This window comes from Mobula birostris, chromosome 6 (genome assembly GCF_030028105.1).
Source record: "Mobula birostris isolate sMobBir1 chromosome 6, sMobBir1.hap1, whole genome shotgun sequence".
NCBI lineage: Eukaryota > Metazoa > Chordata > Chondrichthyes > Myliobatiformes > Myliobatidae > Mobula > Mobula birostris.
The window spans coordinates 24756624-24772819 of record NC_092375.1 but is presented as its reverse complement, the minus strand read 5'-3'; the positions used below and the strand labels follow the sequence as shown (position 1 = coordinate 24772819).

Here is a 16196-nt window from a genome sequence, read left to right as displayed (position 1 = left end):
TAGCCACATTTCTGCCATTTTTCCATTCATGATTTTCTTTTTTCTTGGAATATATTTTTCCTGCATTTTCCTTATTTCTTGTAGGAATTTCATCCAATTCTGCTCTGCCGTCCCTCCATTTAGATTACTTTTCCAATTGACTTGGGCCAGTTCCTCTCTCATACCACTGTAATTTCCCCTGTTCCATTGAAATATTGATACACCTGATACCAGCTTCTCCTTTTCAAATTTGAAACTGAACTCAGTCATATTATGATCACTACTTCCAAGAGGTTCCTTTACCTCCAGCTCCCTAATCGCCTCAGGTTCGTTACACAGCACCCAATCCAAAACAGCCAGTCCCCTGGTGGGCTTCTGGACAAGTTGCTCCAAAAAGCCATCCTGTAGGCATTCTACAAACTCCTTCTCCTGAGATCCATTACCTTCCCGACTTTCCCAATCCCTTCATATTAAAATCCCCCATAATTATCTTGACATTGTCCTTCTGACACGCTTTTTCTATTTCCAGCTGCAACTTGTAGTCCACATCCCGACTGCTGTTTGGAGGCCTGTATATAACTGCTATTAGTGTCTTTTTACCCTTGCCATTTCTTAATTCTACCCATAAGGATTCTACCTCTTCTGATCCTATGTCCCTTCTTTCTATTGATTTGATATCGTTACTTACCATCAGGGCCACGCCACCCCCTTTACCTACCTTCCTGTACACTGTGTATCCTGGGATATTCAGCTCCCAATCACATCCATCATTTAGCCATGTCTTGGTGATGGCCACAATGTCATACCTCTTAACCTGCAGCTGTGCAGCAAGGTCATCTACTTTATTTCTAATGCTGCGTGCATTTAAGTACAGTACATTTAGATCGGTACCTGTTGCCACTTGTGCTATATATCTATTTTGCAGCAAACTATCCCATATATTCCCCGGCCTGTCCTTCTTACCATCTTTGCTGCACAGTATTTTTGACTTATTTCTATTTTCCTCTTCCTTGATCCTAACATCTTGGTTTCCTTCCCCTTGCCAACTTAGTTTAAACCCTCCCTAACAGCTATATTAAACAATCCTGCTAGGATATTAGTACCTTTTGAGTTCAGGTGTAATCCATCTTTTTTGTACAAGTCATACCTTCCCCAAAATAGGTCCCAATGATTCAAGAATTTGAAACCCTGCCCCCTGCACCAGTTACTTAGCCACACATTCATCCGCTTAATTTTTCTATTCTTACCATCATTAGCATGCAGCTCAGGCAGCAATCCTGATATTGTTACTCTGGAGGTTCGGCTTTTCAATTTTCTTCCTAGCTCCCAGTAATCTTTCTTCAGAACCTCCTCTCTTTTTCTGTCTATGTCATTGGTACCAACATGTACCAAGACTTCCGGAGGCTCGCCCTCTCTCCTCAGAATACTCTGGACTCGATCTGAGACATCCCGTACCTTGGCACCAGGGAGGCAACACACCATCCGGGTATCCTTGTCCGGCTCGCAGAATCTCTTGTCCATCCCCCTTACGATGGAGTCCCCTATAACTGCCGCATTTCTTCTTGCTCTCTTGATTTTGGCACTGGGCAGAATGCTAGAGTCTCGTTCACTGTGGTCCTCCTCTGTCAGGTCTGCCTCTTCAACAGAATCCAAAACGATATATCGATTTCTGAGGGGGACTGTCACAGGGGTGCTATCCACTACCTCTCTATAGGTAGTATCTATCACCTCCTCACTTTCCCTAATTAACCGAAGGTCATCTATTTCCATCTCCAGCACCTTAACACGGTCCTTCAGAAGCCTCATCTCAGTGCACCTGGTGCAGATGTAATCCTTGGGGAGGCTGGGAGTCTCCCAGGGTCCCCACATCTGGCACTCCAAGCACAACACTAATCCTAGAAGCATACCTCTAATGCTACTGTTTGTACCAAATACCAAAAAACTGTAACTTACTCCGTTACTATGAGACTCAACGGTCGCAGGAAGCCTCTTCCCGTCTCCGCCGAAGCCCGTTGAGCCAAAGCCCTTTCACTCTGCACCCTCTCACTCCGCAGCCCGCTCCAACGCTGTCCGTTGGATATGGCGGTTTTCTTTTTAAACTGTTCGCGCTCAACTGGCTGACGTCACACGCCTGTGCAGTCTGGCCTCACTCCTACTCCAAGAAATAAAATGTCTTCTCGCTGGAAACCCTTAGCCTCTTACCGCTGTCTTCTTGATCCGGAGAGAAAAAGTCTGTGATTTTCTTCCTCTTTTTATGACCAATGATTGTTGAGTTATCAGTGTAAAGCATGACAGTCACTTTGCCGAAAATAAAATCTCACTTACAGAAGTGAATATATCTATTCTTAACATAAGTGAACAGGGGAAATCACTTTCGCATTCTCTGGCCTCTGGAAGAATTTGCTATTCTGGGTAATTCTGATGCATACAGGTAAGTGAAACCTTGACATATTGCAAATCATTTCTACTTTTAAATAAGGCTATCTTCAACATGGATATTCGAAGACCAAATGCAGAGGCATCAGGAGGCAATTTAACTCTGCAATGTCAGTTGACAAGAGGCAAAGTAAGGCAGCTGTGGAAATTCAGGTAGTCTCCTGAGAATTGACTTGCAGTTGAAAAAATAACAAGAGGACATCAGAAAGTGATGGTGAGAGGGGGTGGGGAATGTAGATGGTTTATACAAGTATCCTGCCATTGCCTGTAAGGAATTTGTATGTTCTCCACATGACCGCGTGGGTTTCCTTCCACAGTCCAAAACCATACTGGTTGTTAGGCTAATTGGTCATTATAAATTGTCCAGTGATTAGGCTAGGATTAAATATGGGGATTGCTGCACAGCCCTGCTTGAAGGGCTAGAAAGACCTGTTCCATGCTGTACCTCAAAATAAAAAATTACTGGAAATAGTAACAAGTACTGCCATAACTATTGGAAATTGTTCAAGGACCTTCCAAAGTTTACATGGCCTTTGGCTGAAGGAGGCAGAGATTCCAAATCAACCCATTAGAAATAAGTCTTAGCAACACACACTGCTGGAAGAACTCACCAGGACAGGCAGCATCTAAGAAAAAGAGTACAGTTGAAATTTTGGGCTGAAACCCTTCGGCAAGATTTGTGTGCATTGCTCGGATATCCAGCATCTGCAGATTTTCTCTTGTTCAAATTCTCATTTTGTTTATGGATTTCAACTTTTCAATTTCAGCTTCTGATTGCTGAAGTTGAGCAGTGCGTTACCGTCACAGAATTTGGCACCCAGATGTAAATCTGCTCATTAATTATCTATCATTATGTAACAGTCAAAATACTGGCAAGGATGCTCACTTAAATCTACTTGAAGCAGCTTATCAAATGTAATAATCACCATCTCTGATACAAGGGCAATGAAACTTACCTGCCTTGGGTGGATGCTGTCCACTTGACTTGCCATCGCTTTCCCTCTCAGTAGCTTGTGCTAATCCAGGCTCCACATACAACACTATGCTGCCAACTGTCACCAAGGTGAGAAGAATGATTCCTCCTGGCATTTGGCAAGATGTCTGAGTACAAATCTGTGAGTGTGTGTACGATGTAAGCTTATCTATCACAGGTTCCTCATGTAGCTGTTGTTCACAACAGCAGATCTTTATTAGTGGCGCTTCCTGTTTGTGATCACTGCTCTTTCAACCAAAAGTAATGAATAAGAATGCCAGAGAGTATTCAAGGTTGATGATCTGCTGATCTGAAGAACAGTCAGTAACCTGAAACGTTACCTCTTTCTCTCTTCTGACTAATACTGCCTGGCCTATTGGGCAATTCCAGGACTTTTTTTTAATTTCCAGATACTACACCTTTTTGTTTTTGTAAAGAGTTAAACTGTAGCCTCAAATCAAAAGAATAATAAGTTGAAAGGTGGGGTCATGAAAGGTGCCAAATAAACGTAACTCTTTGCTTGGATTTAACCAGAATAAAACTTAAAATTAATACAAAGTCATTTATTCGTTCAGAGCATCAGTGTCAGCATTTACAACTTCAAAAAAGGAAGCAAGACAAAAGGGAAATTAAAATGAATGAATATCAAACCCTTGATCAAGGGGATAGCTTTGAAGGAAAAGAGGTGTAGGAGCATAAGGGGAGAGTCAAACAGGTTGGGATCAAGTGACTATGATCATCCTCTGTGGGATCGTAGCACTTCTTTAAAGTACTCTGCACCTAGTTTTCAGATATGAGGATTTATTTAATCAAATTTGGCAGTAACATCTTTATTTCAAAGCTGCAATGTAACCCTTAACTTTTCAAGATCTTTAGAACATTAATCAAACAGCCACCCAAATAGATCAGAGGTTACCACAGATCTTAGTAGGGTTTTTTGCTGAGTTTTTTTATTTCAGCCAAGGCAATGCTGATACTGGTTGTAATCCTGCATCAATATCTTTCAGGAGTTTACTTATGTTTCCTCATAATGTGCTTGTATTAATTACTGTTTGCAAAGATTTTCAATATGATCAAAGAATAAGATAAAAAAGCAAATTGATAACTTAAAACAATGATCACTCCACTTAAGTAACTTAAAAGTCTTTTAAAATAGTGGGGTTTTGGCAATTTAGCACATGATCCAAGCAGGTCTAACTCAATCATGGTTTCCACCTCACTTCAACAAAGTTCTCTGTTCTTCACATTTATATTAATATCAATCTAGGAATCCACAACTATTTCCTTTAAATATATACATTTTTTTAACATTCAGAGACCCCATTCCATATCCACCATCTTTTTTGGGGGTGGAGGAGTGATAGAGGAGGGGTTAAACCCTTCTCATCTCTTTTTGCCCGGGGCTCATGAATTTCCTCATCCATCAGTTTGTGTTCTGTCCAAGATAAATAATTGCTTGATTTCAACTTCCCTGTATGCTTCATTACTTAAAACTGCTGCTCTTTAATAAAATCATCTCAGCTGCACGATGTCAGCAGGCATACGTTACCAAATATCTATTGGAATCAGTAGATGGGGTCCTCCTGTTAAGATATCTCTTCAGGTAAGTGACAGCATGTGCTGTTGATCTGCAAATCATTTAAACAATTGTGGCTTCCAAGTTAAAAGTTGTAATGTTTAGAACTATAGACCTTGTATTTATTATTAACTCAGTTCATCTATATCACTATCATTCACCCTCTTTCCTATCTCATGGTTCCAATTTCCCCCGATCTAGCTCTTCTCCCTTCTTTCCCTCCAATTCTTTTCCACCTCAGCTTCCCAATATATTCTTCCATCCTTCCCTTCCTGGTTCACCCACCCTCTTTTTGATCTTTCCAATCATTTTCCTTCTACTCTTTCACACTCTGCCTCTTCTTCTATCCCATTCTAACATTTACCTTATGACTCTCTAAACCCACTTTTTCCCAAGATCATGCCTCCCTCCCATCATTCCATTTTGTTCTTCAGTCTCTTCCTGCCTCCCTTCTCTCCTCTTCCCTTCACCCACTTCGTACTCTGCTCTTCTCACTATCCCTTTCATCTTTTCCCTCCCCTTTTAACTCCCCATTCCACTTCCTCCAGTTACCTTCTCCCTTTCCACTCCACTTTTTTCCTCAATCCCTTCCTTCCCCCTCAGCCGATCTCCCTACACAGCTCTACTGTTGTCTTCCCTGCTCCCATTCAGCCAAGCTCACTTTTAATAACATTTGAGCCACGCCTCAGACACTTCAGCGTGAAAGCCCCACTCCTTCATTAGTGGTATACTGAGGAACCGCCAACATGGCTACACAGGAAGCACATGCAAAGCAGTAAGAAATTTCGGCTGCCATTTCCACATTTTCAGTTCACACGCAGCTTGATCATATCTAATTAAGAGCTGAGTTGTGTCGTTTCTTACTGCCTTTAATAAATTACGTGTAGTATAACACAAATATAAATTTATGCCTGTAGACCAAACCATCCCCACCCCGAGAACTATAATCCCGTTTTTTAAAAATGTAATACCCTGCCAAAACGCTGATTGATGGAGTTCCTCCAACATTTTTTTTGTGTGATTGACTGACACTATCGGAAATTACGTTGAAGACCCGCCTCCGCCGTTTGACTTTTCAGCCAATCCGAAAGCAGCGTGCATGACGAGCAGTCCATGGAATGACCTCATCCCTAGTGTGGGATGACGTCAAATTCAAGATGGATGGAATCACTGCGGCGGCGCGCGGCACTAAAATCTAAAGCAACAAAAAATAATAACCGAAAGCAGAGGATCGTCCGGCGACTTTTTCCAAAGTTTGAGACACCCGTGAGGGTGAGTAGTTACCGAATTTGTGGTATATGTAGTACGGAAAACCGGAAGTTCGCAGAGTTCTCTGTGTGAGGGGATAGAGAGAGACAGAACGCGGCCTGTCCTGACGTAACTCGCACTCACTGTTATTCTTCCCCCATCCCCCTCCTCCGCCGGCTTCTAGCGCCGCCGACCTATCACGCAGGCGTGAACAGGACAGCATCACGCCCATGCGCAGTGGGTGCGTTTTGCGGGCTCAGTTATCAATACTGCGCATGCGTTAACGTGTGCGAAGGCAAAAGGTTAAACCTCTTGTTGGTTTTCGTCTCTATGTATTGCTGTGTAATTAATTTTTAGAGAAAAATGGATACAAATTGTACAGGGCGTGAAGCTGAGTTTTTTTCTCAGGTTATAGAATGACAAAGTATCATGGAAAATTAGGAGTGGCATTGCAAATGGAAAAATGCTGTTTGTGGACTGATGGCCTCCCCCTTTCCTGTGTTATTTTTATGAATAAAGTATGTTTTACGCAAGAGAAATATGTAACTTTTTGAAACGAAGGCCTTTCCTTACTAACGCACTATTCTGAAGGAGATCTGTGCTTCTATGAAACATTTGTGTTTTAAGTGCAAAATGTTGTAGGATTGTACGGTGAAAAAAATTGAATTGTCTTCATTTTGTTGCCGTCACTCCATATTCTAAATCTGCTACTTCTGACATTTGGAGCGCAGATGTACTCGTGTTTTAACTGTAAAAGTACTTTTTTTTTGCGAAAGGTTATTTCAACAAATCAGCAGGCCAGGCAGCATCTATGGAAAGTCGAAGTTTTGGGTCGTGACTCTTCATTAAGACTGATGAAGGGTCTGAGCCCGAAACGTCAGCTGTTTACTCTTTTCGATAGATGCTGCTGGCTTGCTGAATTCCTCCAGCGTATTCTGTGGATTAATTGTAAATGTTTGGTGGTATGAGAGAGATGTCATAAAGGTTTTCAACAATTGTTTAACGTTTTCTGAAACAGAGACAAAGGAGTTGGCCCAGCTACAAATATCAGTTTCAGCTATGTTTTTTATATTCACTGGCACCACTATTCAATGTAAATTAAATATTGTGCATTGACTTTGCTTTCTACCAAAAAAAAACAACTTTAAACTTATTTGTCTTTTTCCCAATTCTGATGAAGGCCCTTTGACCTGAAATTTATAATGTTTCCTTGTCTACAAATGCCAATTAACCTGAAGGGTGTTTTCAACATGTAGTTTCTTTTCCAGATTCTCTGCATCTGCATTTCTTTAACTCTCTTCCACAGATCAGACCGATGGCATTGGTAGGAAGGTAGTTTGTGTTATGGTACTCTTGTCTCCCATTTACACGGGATCATGTGTTTTCCCAAGGCATGGACATAAGATTCTCAATATTATTCCAAAAACTGCTTCTCCACGTTGAGTTTGCTGTGACCTGGGAATCCTGGGATGTTGTAATTTTCCTCATGGAGATTTTTGAGACCATCTTTTAATATCTACTATTTCTTTATGTGACAGGGCTGTATTCAGGAGTCTGTTATTGGGCATTTGAATGAAGTGGTCTATGCAGTAGAATGTAAGTAGGGCCTCAGTGCTGTGGGTCTTGGCCTGGGAGAGGATACTCGTGTAGTTATTTTGGAGAAGTTAGCAGGAATGCAGCTCTGGGTGTGTCCAAATTGAACAGATTCTTCCTGTGTTGGGAAGCTGGAGGTTTTGCAGGGAGAAAGGGTGGAAGAGAAGTAAAGAAGAATTATACACATAACTTTTCCGTTCTGTTTGGGTGTGGTTTGATCCTTGCAGTGAAGGATTTATATAATCAGTGACTAAAAGCCTATTGGCATTACAGTACTTGTTCGCTGCCTTGGTCCTTGTGAAAATACAGCAGGATCTTTCTTTGTATTTTTAGCCAGGTAACATGATTTGAAAGAAAGGCATTATCCTATACCGCAGTGTAACTAATAGCCTACACATATGGCCAGAACAATAATTTCATTAGAGTTATATAGTGCTGTTCTTTTAAACATTCTTCATTCAACTCTTCCCATTACAAGAAACTTCCATGTCATGTTAGAGGCTGAATCGGATGCATGTCAACTCTGGAAGGGTTTGCAGGCCATTACTTCCTGCAAAACAAAACCTAACTAGAGAAATCTGCAGATGCTGGAAATCCAAGCTACAAACAGAAAGTGCTGGAGGAACTCAGCAAGCCAGGCAGCATCAATGGAAAAGAGTGCAGTCTACATTTCGGCTGGAGACCCTTCAGCAGGACCTTCACTTACAGATGAGGTCAACACCTTTTATACATGGCTTGAAAGAGAGAATAAAACTACAGCTATGAGGATCCCTGCAGGATCCATTGACCCTGTGATCTCTGTTTTGGATGCCAATGTCAGAACGTCTTTCAAGATAGGTAGGGCTCTGAAAACCTGTGCCAATCAACTGGCAGGTGTGTTCAAAGACATTTTTAATCTCTCATTGTCACAGTCGGAAGTTCCCACCTGCTTCAAAACGGCATTCAATCATACCAGTGCCCAAGAAGAGCTGCCTTTAAGCACTCACATCTACAGTGTGCCAGTTTGCTGGTTATGTGGAACAGTCTATGTTCCAAGTCTACATTGGTGACCATCCCGCACTTTTCTTATGCTACAATGGATGACTGCATTGGTGCCACTTCCTGCACCCGTGCTGAACTCACCAACTTCTCCACTTTGCCTCCAACTTCCACCCTGCCCTCAAATTCACCTGGTCCATTTCTGACACCTCCGTTCCCTTTCTTGATCTCTCTGTCTCTATCTCCGGAGACAGCTTATCCACCGATATATATTACAAACCCACTGACTCTCACAGCTACCTGGACTATAACTCATCTCATCCTGCTACTTGTAAAAACGCCATCCTCTTCTCTCAATTACTCTGTCTCCACCGCATGTACTCTCAGAATGAGGCTTTTCATTATAGAATCAAGACTGCCTTCAACCACATCTCTTCCATTTCACACACGTCTGCTCTTACCCCATCCTCGTGCTATGCAATCAGCTTGTCCTCACCTACCAGCCTCCGCATCCAGCACATAATTCTCCAAAACCTCTGCCACTTCCAACAGAATCCCACCACCAAGCACATCTTTCCCTCCTCCCCCCCCTCCCCCACTTTCCGCAGGGATCACTTCCTACACAACTCCCTTGTCCATTCGTCTGTCCCCACTGATCTCCCTCCTGGCACATCTTTGCAGGCGGAGTAAGTGCTACACCTCCTCCCTCACTACCATTCAGGGCCCTAAACAGTCCTTCCAGGTGAGGCGACACTTCACTTGTGAGCCTGTTGGGGTCATTTACTGTGTTTGGTGTTCCCGGTTTGGCCTCCTGTATATTGGTGAGACCTGATGTAGATTGGGAGACCACTTCCCTGAGCACTGAACCGTCTGCCAGAACAAGTGGATCTCCCAGTGACCGCCCATTTTAATTTCACTTCCCATTCTCATTCCAATATGTCCATCCATGGCTTCCTTTACTGTTGTGATGAGGCCACACTTAGGTTGGAACAACACCACTTTATATTCCATTTGGATTGCCTCCAACCTGATGGCATGAACATTGATTTCTCAAAATTTCTGGTACTGCCCCCACACTCACTCCTTCACCATTTCCCATTACTTTTCCCTCTCTCACCTCATCTCCTTGCCTGCACATTGCCTCTTTCTGGTGCTCCTCCCCCTTTTTTCTTTCTTCCATTGGTCTTTTTCACCAATCAACTTCCCAGCTCTTTACTTCCATCCCCTTCCAGGTTTTACTTATCACCTGGTGTTTCTCTCTCGCCTGGACAATACTATTACTTCAGGCTGTTGTTTAGCTCAGCATTTAACACAATCATTTCTACAGTTCTGATCAAGAAGCTCCAAGACCTGGGCCTCAGTACCTCCCTCTGTAACTTGATCCTCGACTTCCTCCCCAGAAGACCGCAGTCTGGGTGGATCGAAATAACATCTCTACTTCACTGATGTGTGCTTAGCCCACTGCTCTACTCTCTTAACACCCACAACTTTGTGGCTAGGCAGAACTCAAATGCCATCAATAAACTTGCTGATTATTGGCAGAATTTCGGAGGGTGATGAGAAGGCATACAGGAGCGAGATGGTGTTGAGCACTCTTTGTTCTAGTGGTCAATACATGCATTTGAGATACTGTACAATATTTCCTGCTTCCCTTCCTCTAGTTGAGGCTGTCTTTGTTCCCTTTGACAGGATTTGCAATTGCGAGCCATCTTTAGCACACATTGTGCCCACAACTACAGCAGCATGTAACCGTTTTCTAGTTTATGCTTACCTCAATTTTACCAACCATTCTTTGATCTTAACACCTCCTTGTTTTATAACCAATCACATCAACAGCAACTTTCTCTAAGTAGCAAAAGAAAATTCTAAAATAAACACATCATTGTGTCTCAAACGACAGGAATTCTGCAGATGCTGGAAATTCAAGCAACACACATAAAAGTTGCTGGTGAACACAGCAGGCCAGGCAGCATCTCTAGGAAGAGGTGCAGTCAACATTTCAGGCCGAGACCCTTCGTCAGGACTAACATTGTGTCTTGAAGGTTGTGAATTAATCGCTGGAGTTGTTGAAAGTAATATCTCTGCACTGTTCCATTTATACATTTAAAATATGAATCAGACTAAGACATAGCATCACCTGAGACGACCATTGTATCAAAGTGGGAGCAGAGGCATCTTTCCATTTCAATAAAATAGCCCTTCTGGCCAGTAATGTAACAAATGCAATTACATGTTGGTCTGATGTAGAAATACCATGAATATATTGAGGAATTATACCGAACAAAACTGTCAATTTATTAGGTTGTAAATTAATTTTCAAAGCTTTAGAAATTGTAGAGAAAATAGATTTTCAAAAATGTTTCAATACAGAACACAACCAAAACATATGTGTTAGTGTAGCTGGCTCGGTTTTACTTCTATCACACTGACTATCAACATTAGGAAATATTTTAGACAGTCTCTCCTTTGTTAAATAGTAACGATGTACAATTTTAAATTGAATTAAAGAGTGACTGGCACAGATCGAAGAAGAGTTAACCAACTTTAAAATTTGCAACCAATCCTCTGTTATCAAGGTCATGTTAAGCTCTCTTTCCCAATCTTGCTTAATCTTAAGTGACGGGTAATTGTACTGTTGTAACAGTAAATTATAAATTTTCCCAATAAAACCTTTCACTAAAGGGTTCAATTTTAAAATAATAACTAACAGGTCAGAATGCTGTATCTATGGAAAATTACTTAAATATTCTTGTAAGAAATGTTTGACCTGAAGATATTGCAAGAAATGTGAGTACAAGAGAGAGTATTTAGTTACTAATTCCTCCAAAGAAGAATTTTTAGTTTTAGTTAGTAGGGGTTCTTTTTTCCCTCCTTTTTTAGAAAAAATTCTTAACACTTTATTTTTCCTTATTATTACTGATATATTGTTTAGCTTTGTTAATCAGTTATTTGGTAATTTAATTCTTCATTGCACATATTGACATGTTGACTTGATTACCTTAATGTATTTTTTGTGATCTTCAGTAATAATTAATAAAAAAAATTAAATGAAAATAAAATATGAATCAGATTGAAATCTACTAATGAATTTAGGCATGAATCCCAAATGATTTTCCATGATTTGGTTACATATCAAAGTTCACAGTAAACTTATTATCAACGTACCCTGAGATTCATTTTCTTATGGGCATTCTCAGTGAATACAAACACAATTGAATCAATGAAAAAACACACACGGCAGAGACGGACGGACAAACAACCAATGTGCAAAAACAGCAAACTCTGCAAATACAAAAAAAATAACCAAGTAGTATTGAGAATACAAGCTGTAGAGTCCTTAACAGTGAGTCCATAGATTGTGGAATCAGTTCAGTACTGGGGTGAGTGAAGTTATCCCCTCTAGATCAAGAGCCTGATGGATGAGGGGTAATAACTGTTCCTGTATTTGGTGTGGGACTTGAGGCTGCTGTACGTTCCTGATGGCAGCAGCAGAAGGAGAGCATGGACTGGATGGTGGGGGTTCAAGATGTTGGATGCAGCTTTCCTGTGACAATACTTCTTATAAATGTGCTCAGTGGTGGGCTGTATCTGTGATGAACTGGGTTCTGCCCACTATGTTTTGAAGGCTTTTCCGTTCAAGGGCACTGGTGTTCCCATACCAGATCTTGATACCACCAGTCAGTGTTCTCCGTAGAAGTTTGTCAAAGTTTTAGATGAGATGCTGAATCTGCACAAACTTTTAAGAAAGTAGGGATGCTGTCATGCCTTCTTTGTCATGGCACTTACATGCTGGACTCAAGACAGATCCTCTAAAATGATAACGTCGAGGAATTTAAAGTTGCTGACTCTCTCTACTTCTGATCCTCTGAGCCCCTGATAAAGATTAGCTCACAGACCTCTGCTTTGTACTCCTGTAATCAACATTCAGCTCTTTGTATTTTTTTTGACATTGAGTGAGAGGTTATTGTTGCACCATTCAGCCAGATTTTCAATCTCCCTCCTATATGCTGATTTGTCACTACCCTTGATTCAGCTGTATATGAGCGGCTATATAAGATTCAGCTGTGGTTGCTTAAAGTTGTTATATCTGGGGGTAGTAATAGGGATAAGCTCCCACTACCTATTAAATGCTCCCAATTAGCCTCTGAAAACCAAGTCTGGCTGTTGGTCTTCAAGCCCTGTGGAACCATTTTTACTGACGGCAAAAGGAACAAAAGTGGTTATTGGCACTTTGATAACCAGTCACTTCGGGCAGATGGGGCTCATCAGCTGTGGTTGGCAGCTCAACTGTGAGAAGGAAAACTCTGATCTCAAACCTCCGCTGCCTTGCTGCAATACTCACTCACAGGGAAGGCTTCAGGAGTAAACTCTGAGGGAAGATCCAGAGCTCGTCCCTAAGGCAGTCCTACGTTGAGTTCAACGCTGACCGACAACTATGACGCCACTGGTGCCCAAAAATTATCAGTCTCTGCCATTTCTTTGGATTCATCACCTGCTGTTTGAAAGGGGGAGCCTGTTGCAGGGGAAACAGCTTGCTCTCCATATTGTACTGCCCTGGTTTGCGTGACGCATACACAGCTAAGATGCAACATCCATGGTTGACCCAGCACAGGGCCTCAATAAGAGCTATGTTGCCTAATCTCATCTCCTGGAACTTGGTCTTTAGCTCCACATTTTCACTGCTCATGAAATACACTTCCAGTTACTTTGTAAATGTGATGACAGTTTCTGTCTTTGTCACCCTTTTAGGAAATGATTTCCATTACTAATTCCATTTCCCAGTACTCGGTCTATAGTCTTCCCTCAATGTTGGCAAAACAAAAGAGCTTGTCATTGAATTGAGGAAAGAGGGTGATGCACATGCTCCTGTTTGCACCTACAGTGAGAAGGTTGAGTGTATCAGTTTTCCAGGAGTGAACATCAATCACCTATCTTGTCTAACCACATTGACATCAAGTGCCACTACTTCCTCAGGAGGTTAAAGAAATTTGGCATGTCTTCTTTGATTTTCACCAGTGCTCCATAGAAAACATCCTATCTGGATGCATCATGATTTTGTATGGCAGCTGCTTGGCTCATGACTGTTGACTGTGGAGCGTTGTGGACACAGCGCAGCACATCATGAAAGCCAGCCTCCCCTCCATAGACCCTACCTACGCTTCTCAGTACCTCAGAATAGCAGGCTGCATAAGCAAAGATTGCAACCACCCTGGACATCCTCTCTTCCCTCCCCTCCCATCAGGCAGATACTGAAGCCTGAAGGCACATACTGCCAGGCTCAAGGACATCTGCTATCCTGCAATAGTAAGACTATTGAATGGTTCTCCACCATGATCAGAATGGACTCTGGACCTCATAATTTGTTGTGACTTTGCACTTTAATGCCTACCTATACTGCTGTTTTTCTATAATTGTAGCACTTTATTCTACACTGTTATTGTTTTAGCTTGTACTACCTGAATGCACTGTTGTAAAGAATTGATCTGTATGGATGGTGTGCAAGACAAGTTTTTAACTGTATCTCAGTACATGTGACAATACTTTATTGTTGCCAAACAATTGATGCTAGAACGTACAATCATCACAGTGATATTTGGTTCTGCGCTTCCCGCTCCCTGGATTACAAATAATAAACCAATTTACCAAAGTTTCTATGATCTTGTGATTCTGGTGCTCTACTAGATGTTGTTGTGACAGTACCTGCTTCTACCACTCCTCTGGAAGTGTGTTTCAGATTCCAGCCACCCAATTGATCCTCAGCCCCCACCCCCCCAAATTGTCTATCCCTTAACTTAAACCTGTTACCTCTGGATTTGGATGCCTCATCTGCAGGGGAAAGTTTCTTGCTATCTACCCTATCTATGTCTTCATAATTTTGTACATCTCACTTAGTTTCCTTCTCTGCTACAAGGGAAAACAATTACTCAAAGCTGAAACACACCATCAAAGGTGACATCCAGGTGAATCTCCTCTGTGCCCTCTTGAATGTAATCACGTCCTTCCTATAGCATGGGAACCAGATCTGTGCAGGGTTCTCCAGCTGTGTCCTAACCTACGTATTACAAATATCCCATATTTTATCCTTTCCCATTGACATGAATGTGGTTTCTTTTTGTGATCGTGGGCCCTCAGTGTTGCAATACAACTTGTATTAGATTGCGTATATTTTAGCAAGTAGATTGTATGTTTAACTCCACCATGAATGATCCCAAGCTGGGCATAAGGAGGAATGTTGGGCATGGGGCTAGCAACCCATCCTGTTTAAAAAAAAAAAATTAGTGATGCAGAAATGCCAACAGGAGTTCCAAAAACTTCATCCCTGGGAGAGGAAGGATACATCAAGAAAGTGGACCGTACATGGGCAAACTTGAAAGACTGGCCCAGGACAACGGACTCTGGCAAGCTGCTGCCTGCAGCCTATGCCCCAGTAGGGCGATGGACTTGAGAAGAAGATTGTATTTAATCTTGTGTCAATAGAAATGTTCATATTTATGTGCAGCACAATTTCATGAAGCACTGCTCTTCCTTGGTTGGTACACAAATCAATTCACTTTGTTAACAGTTGAATATTCAAAAAACTGATATGTCAATGTAATGAAATTGCAAAGGTGGAAAGTGAAAGGAAAAAGATGATTATAAGATGGCATGGCCCTTTCTGTTGAGTACTGAGACTAGTATTAGCAGATACCAACATGAAGTAGCTAGACGTTAACTGTGCTGCTGGACTTGGGAAGCCAGGAAAATTCCAGAGAGTCAAATAATAATGCTGGATATTTTGGATATTTGCAAAATAAGCTGACAAAAGATTTCCTGAATTTTACGAGAACCAAACTTGAGTTAAAAGAAAACTTGAGTCCTGACGAAGGGTCTCGGCCTGAAACGTCGACTGCATCTCTTCCTAGAGATGCTGCCTGGCCTGCTGCGTTCACCAGCAACTTTTATGTGTGTTGTTTAAAAGAAAACATGTTGATTTGTGAAAAGAACATTATTGTAGCAGGATCACCAAATCTTGGACTTAAAGTTGAGGGTGTGTGCGGTGGTTGGGAGTAGTGGACAGGAGGGGATAGTAGAATAATATGTTTATAATTTCTGCATACTAAACGAACAAGGTTGCAATGAGTCAGCAAATTTTAACTGTGATTAGGATAAATTGTTAATTTCTGAAGGATAGTGCAACATAATACAGCATCTTGGTCATGGGAGGGATTGCCAGCTACGGAATCTTTACTTTTTGAAGCAATTACCTGTTCATATCAGTGGATGGGGATTCTTTACTACTTGAGATTAAGGTACTCCGTGTTGTGTAGTTGGAACATGCAGAATTTAGATCCAGTGCTGATTAAGGAAAGTCAGTAAACATTTAAAATCTTAATTGGGTTCAATAGCATAACTTTCTTAAAAAGTGCAAAATTA

The 16196-nt window shown here is 41.6% G+C and overlaps 1 protein-coding gene across 1 annotated transcript in view; it reads left to right on the top strand.

Moving 5' to 3' along the window:
• Positions 1-6114: 6114 nt before the first annotated feature.
• Positions 6115-16196, top strand: part of zbtb21 (zinc finger and BTB domain containing 21) — a 45645-nt gene continuing 35563 nt past the window's right edge. The window contains exon 1 of the mRNA XM_072260038.1: positions 6115-6236. The gene's annotated coding sequence lies outside the window, so the exon portion shown is untranslated. The remainder of the gene's footprint in view (positions 6237-16196) is intronic.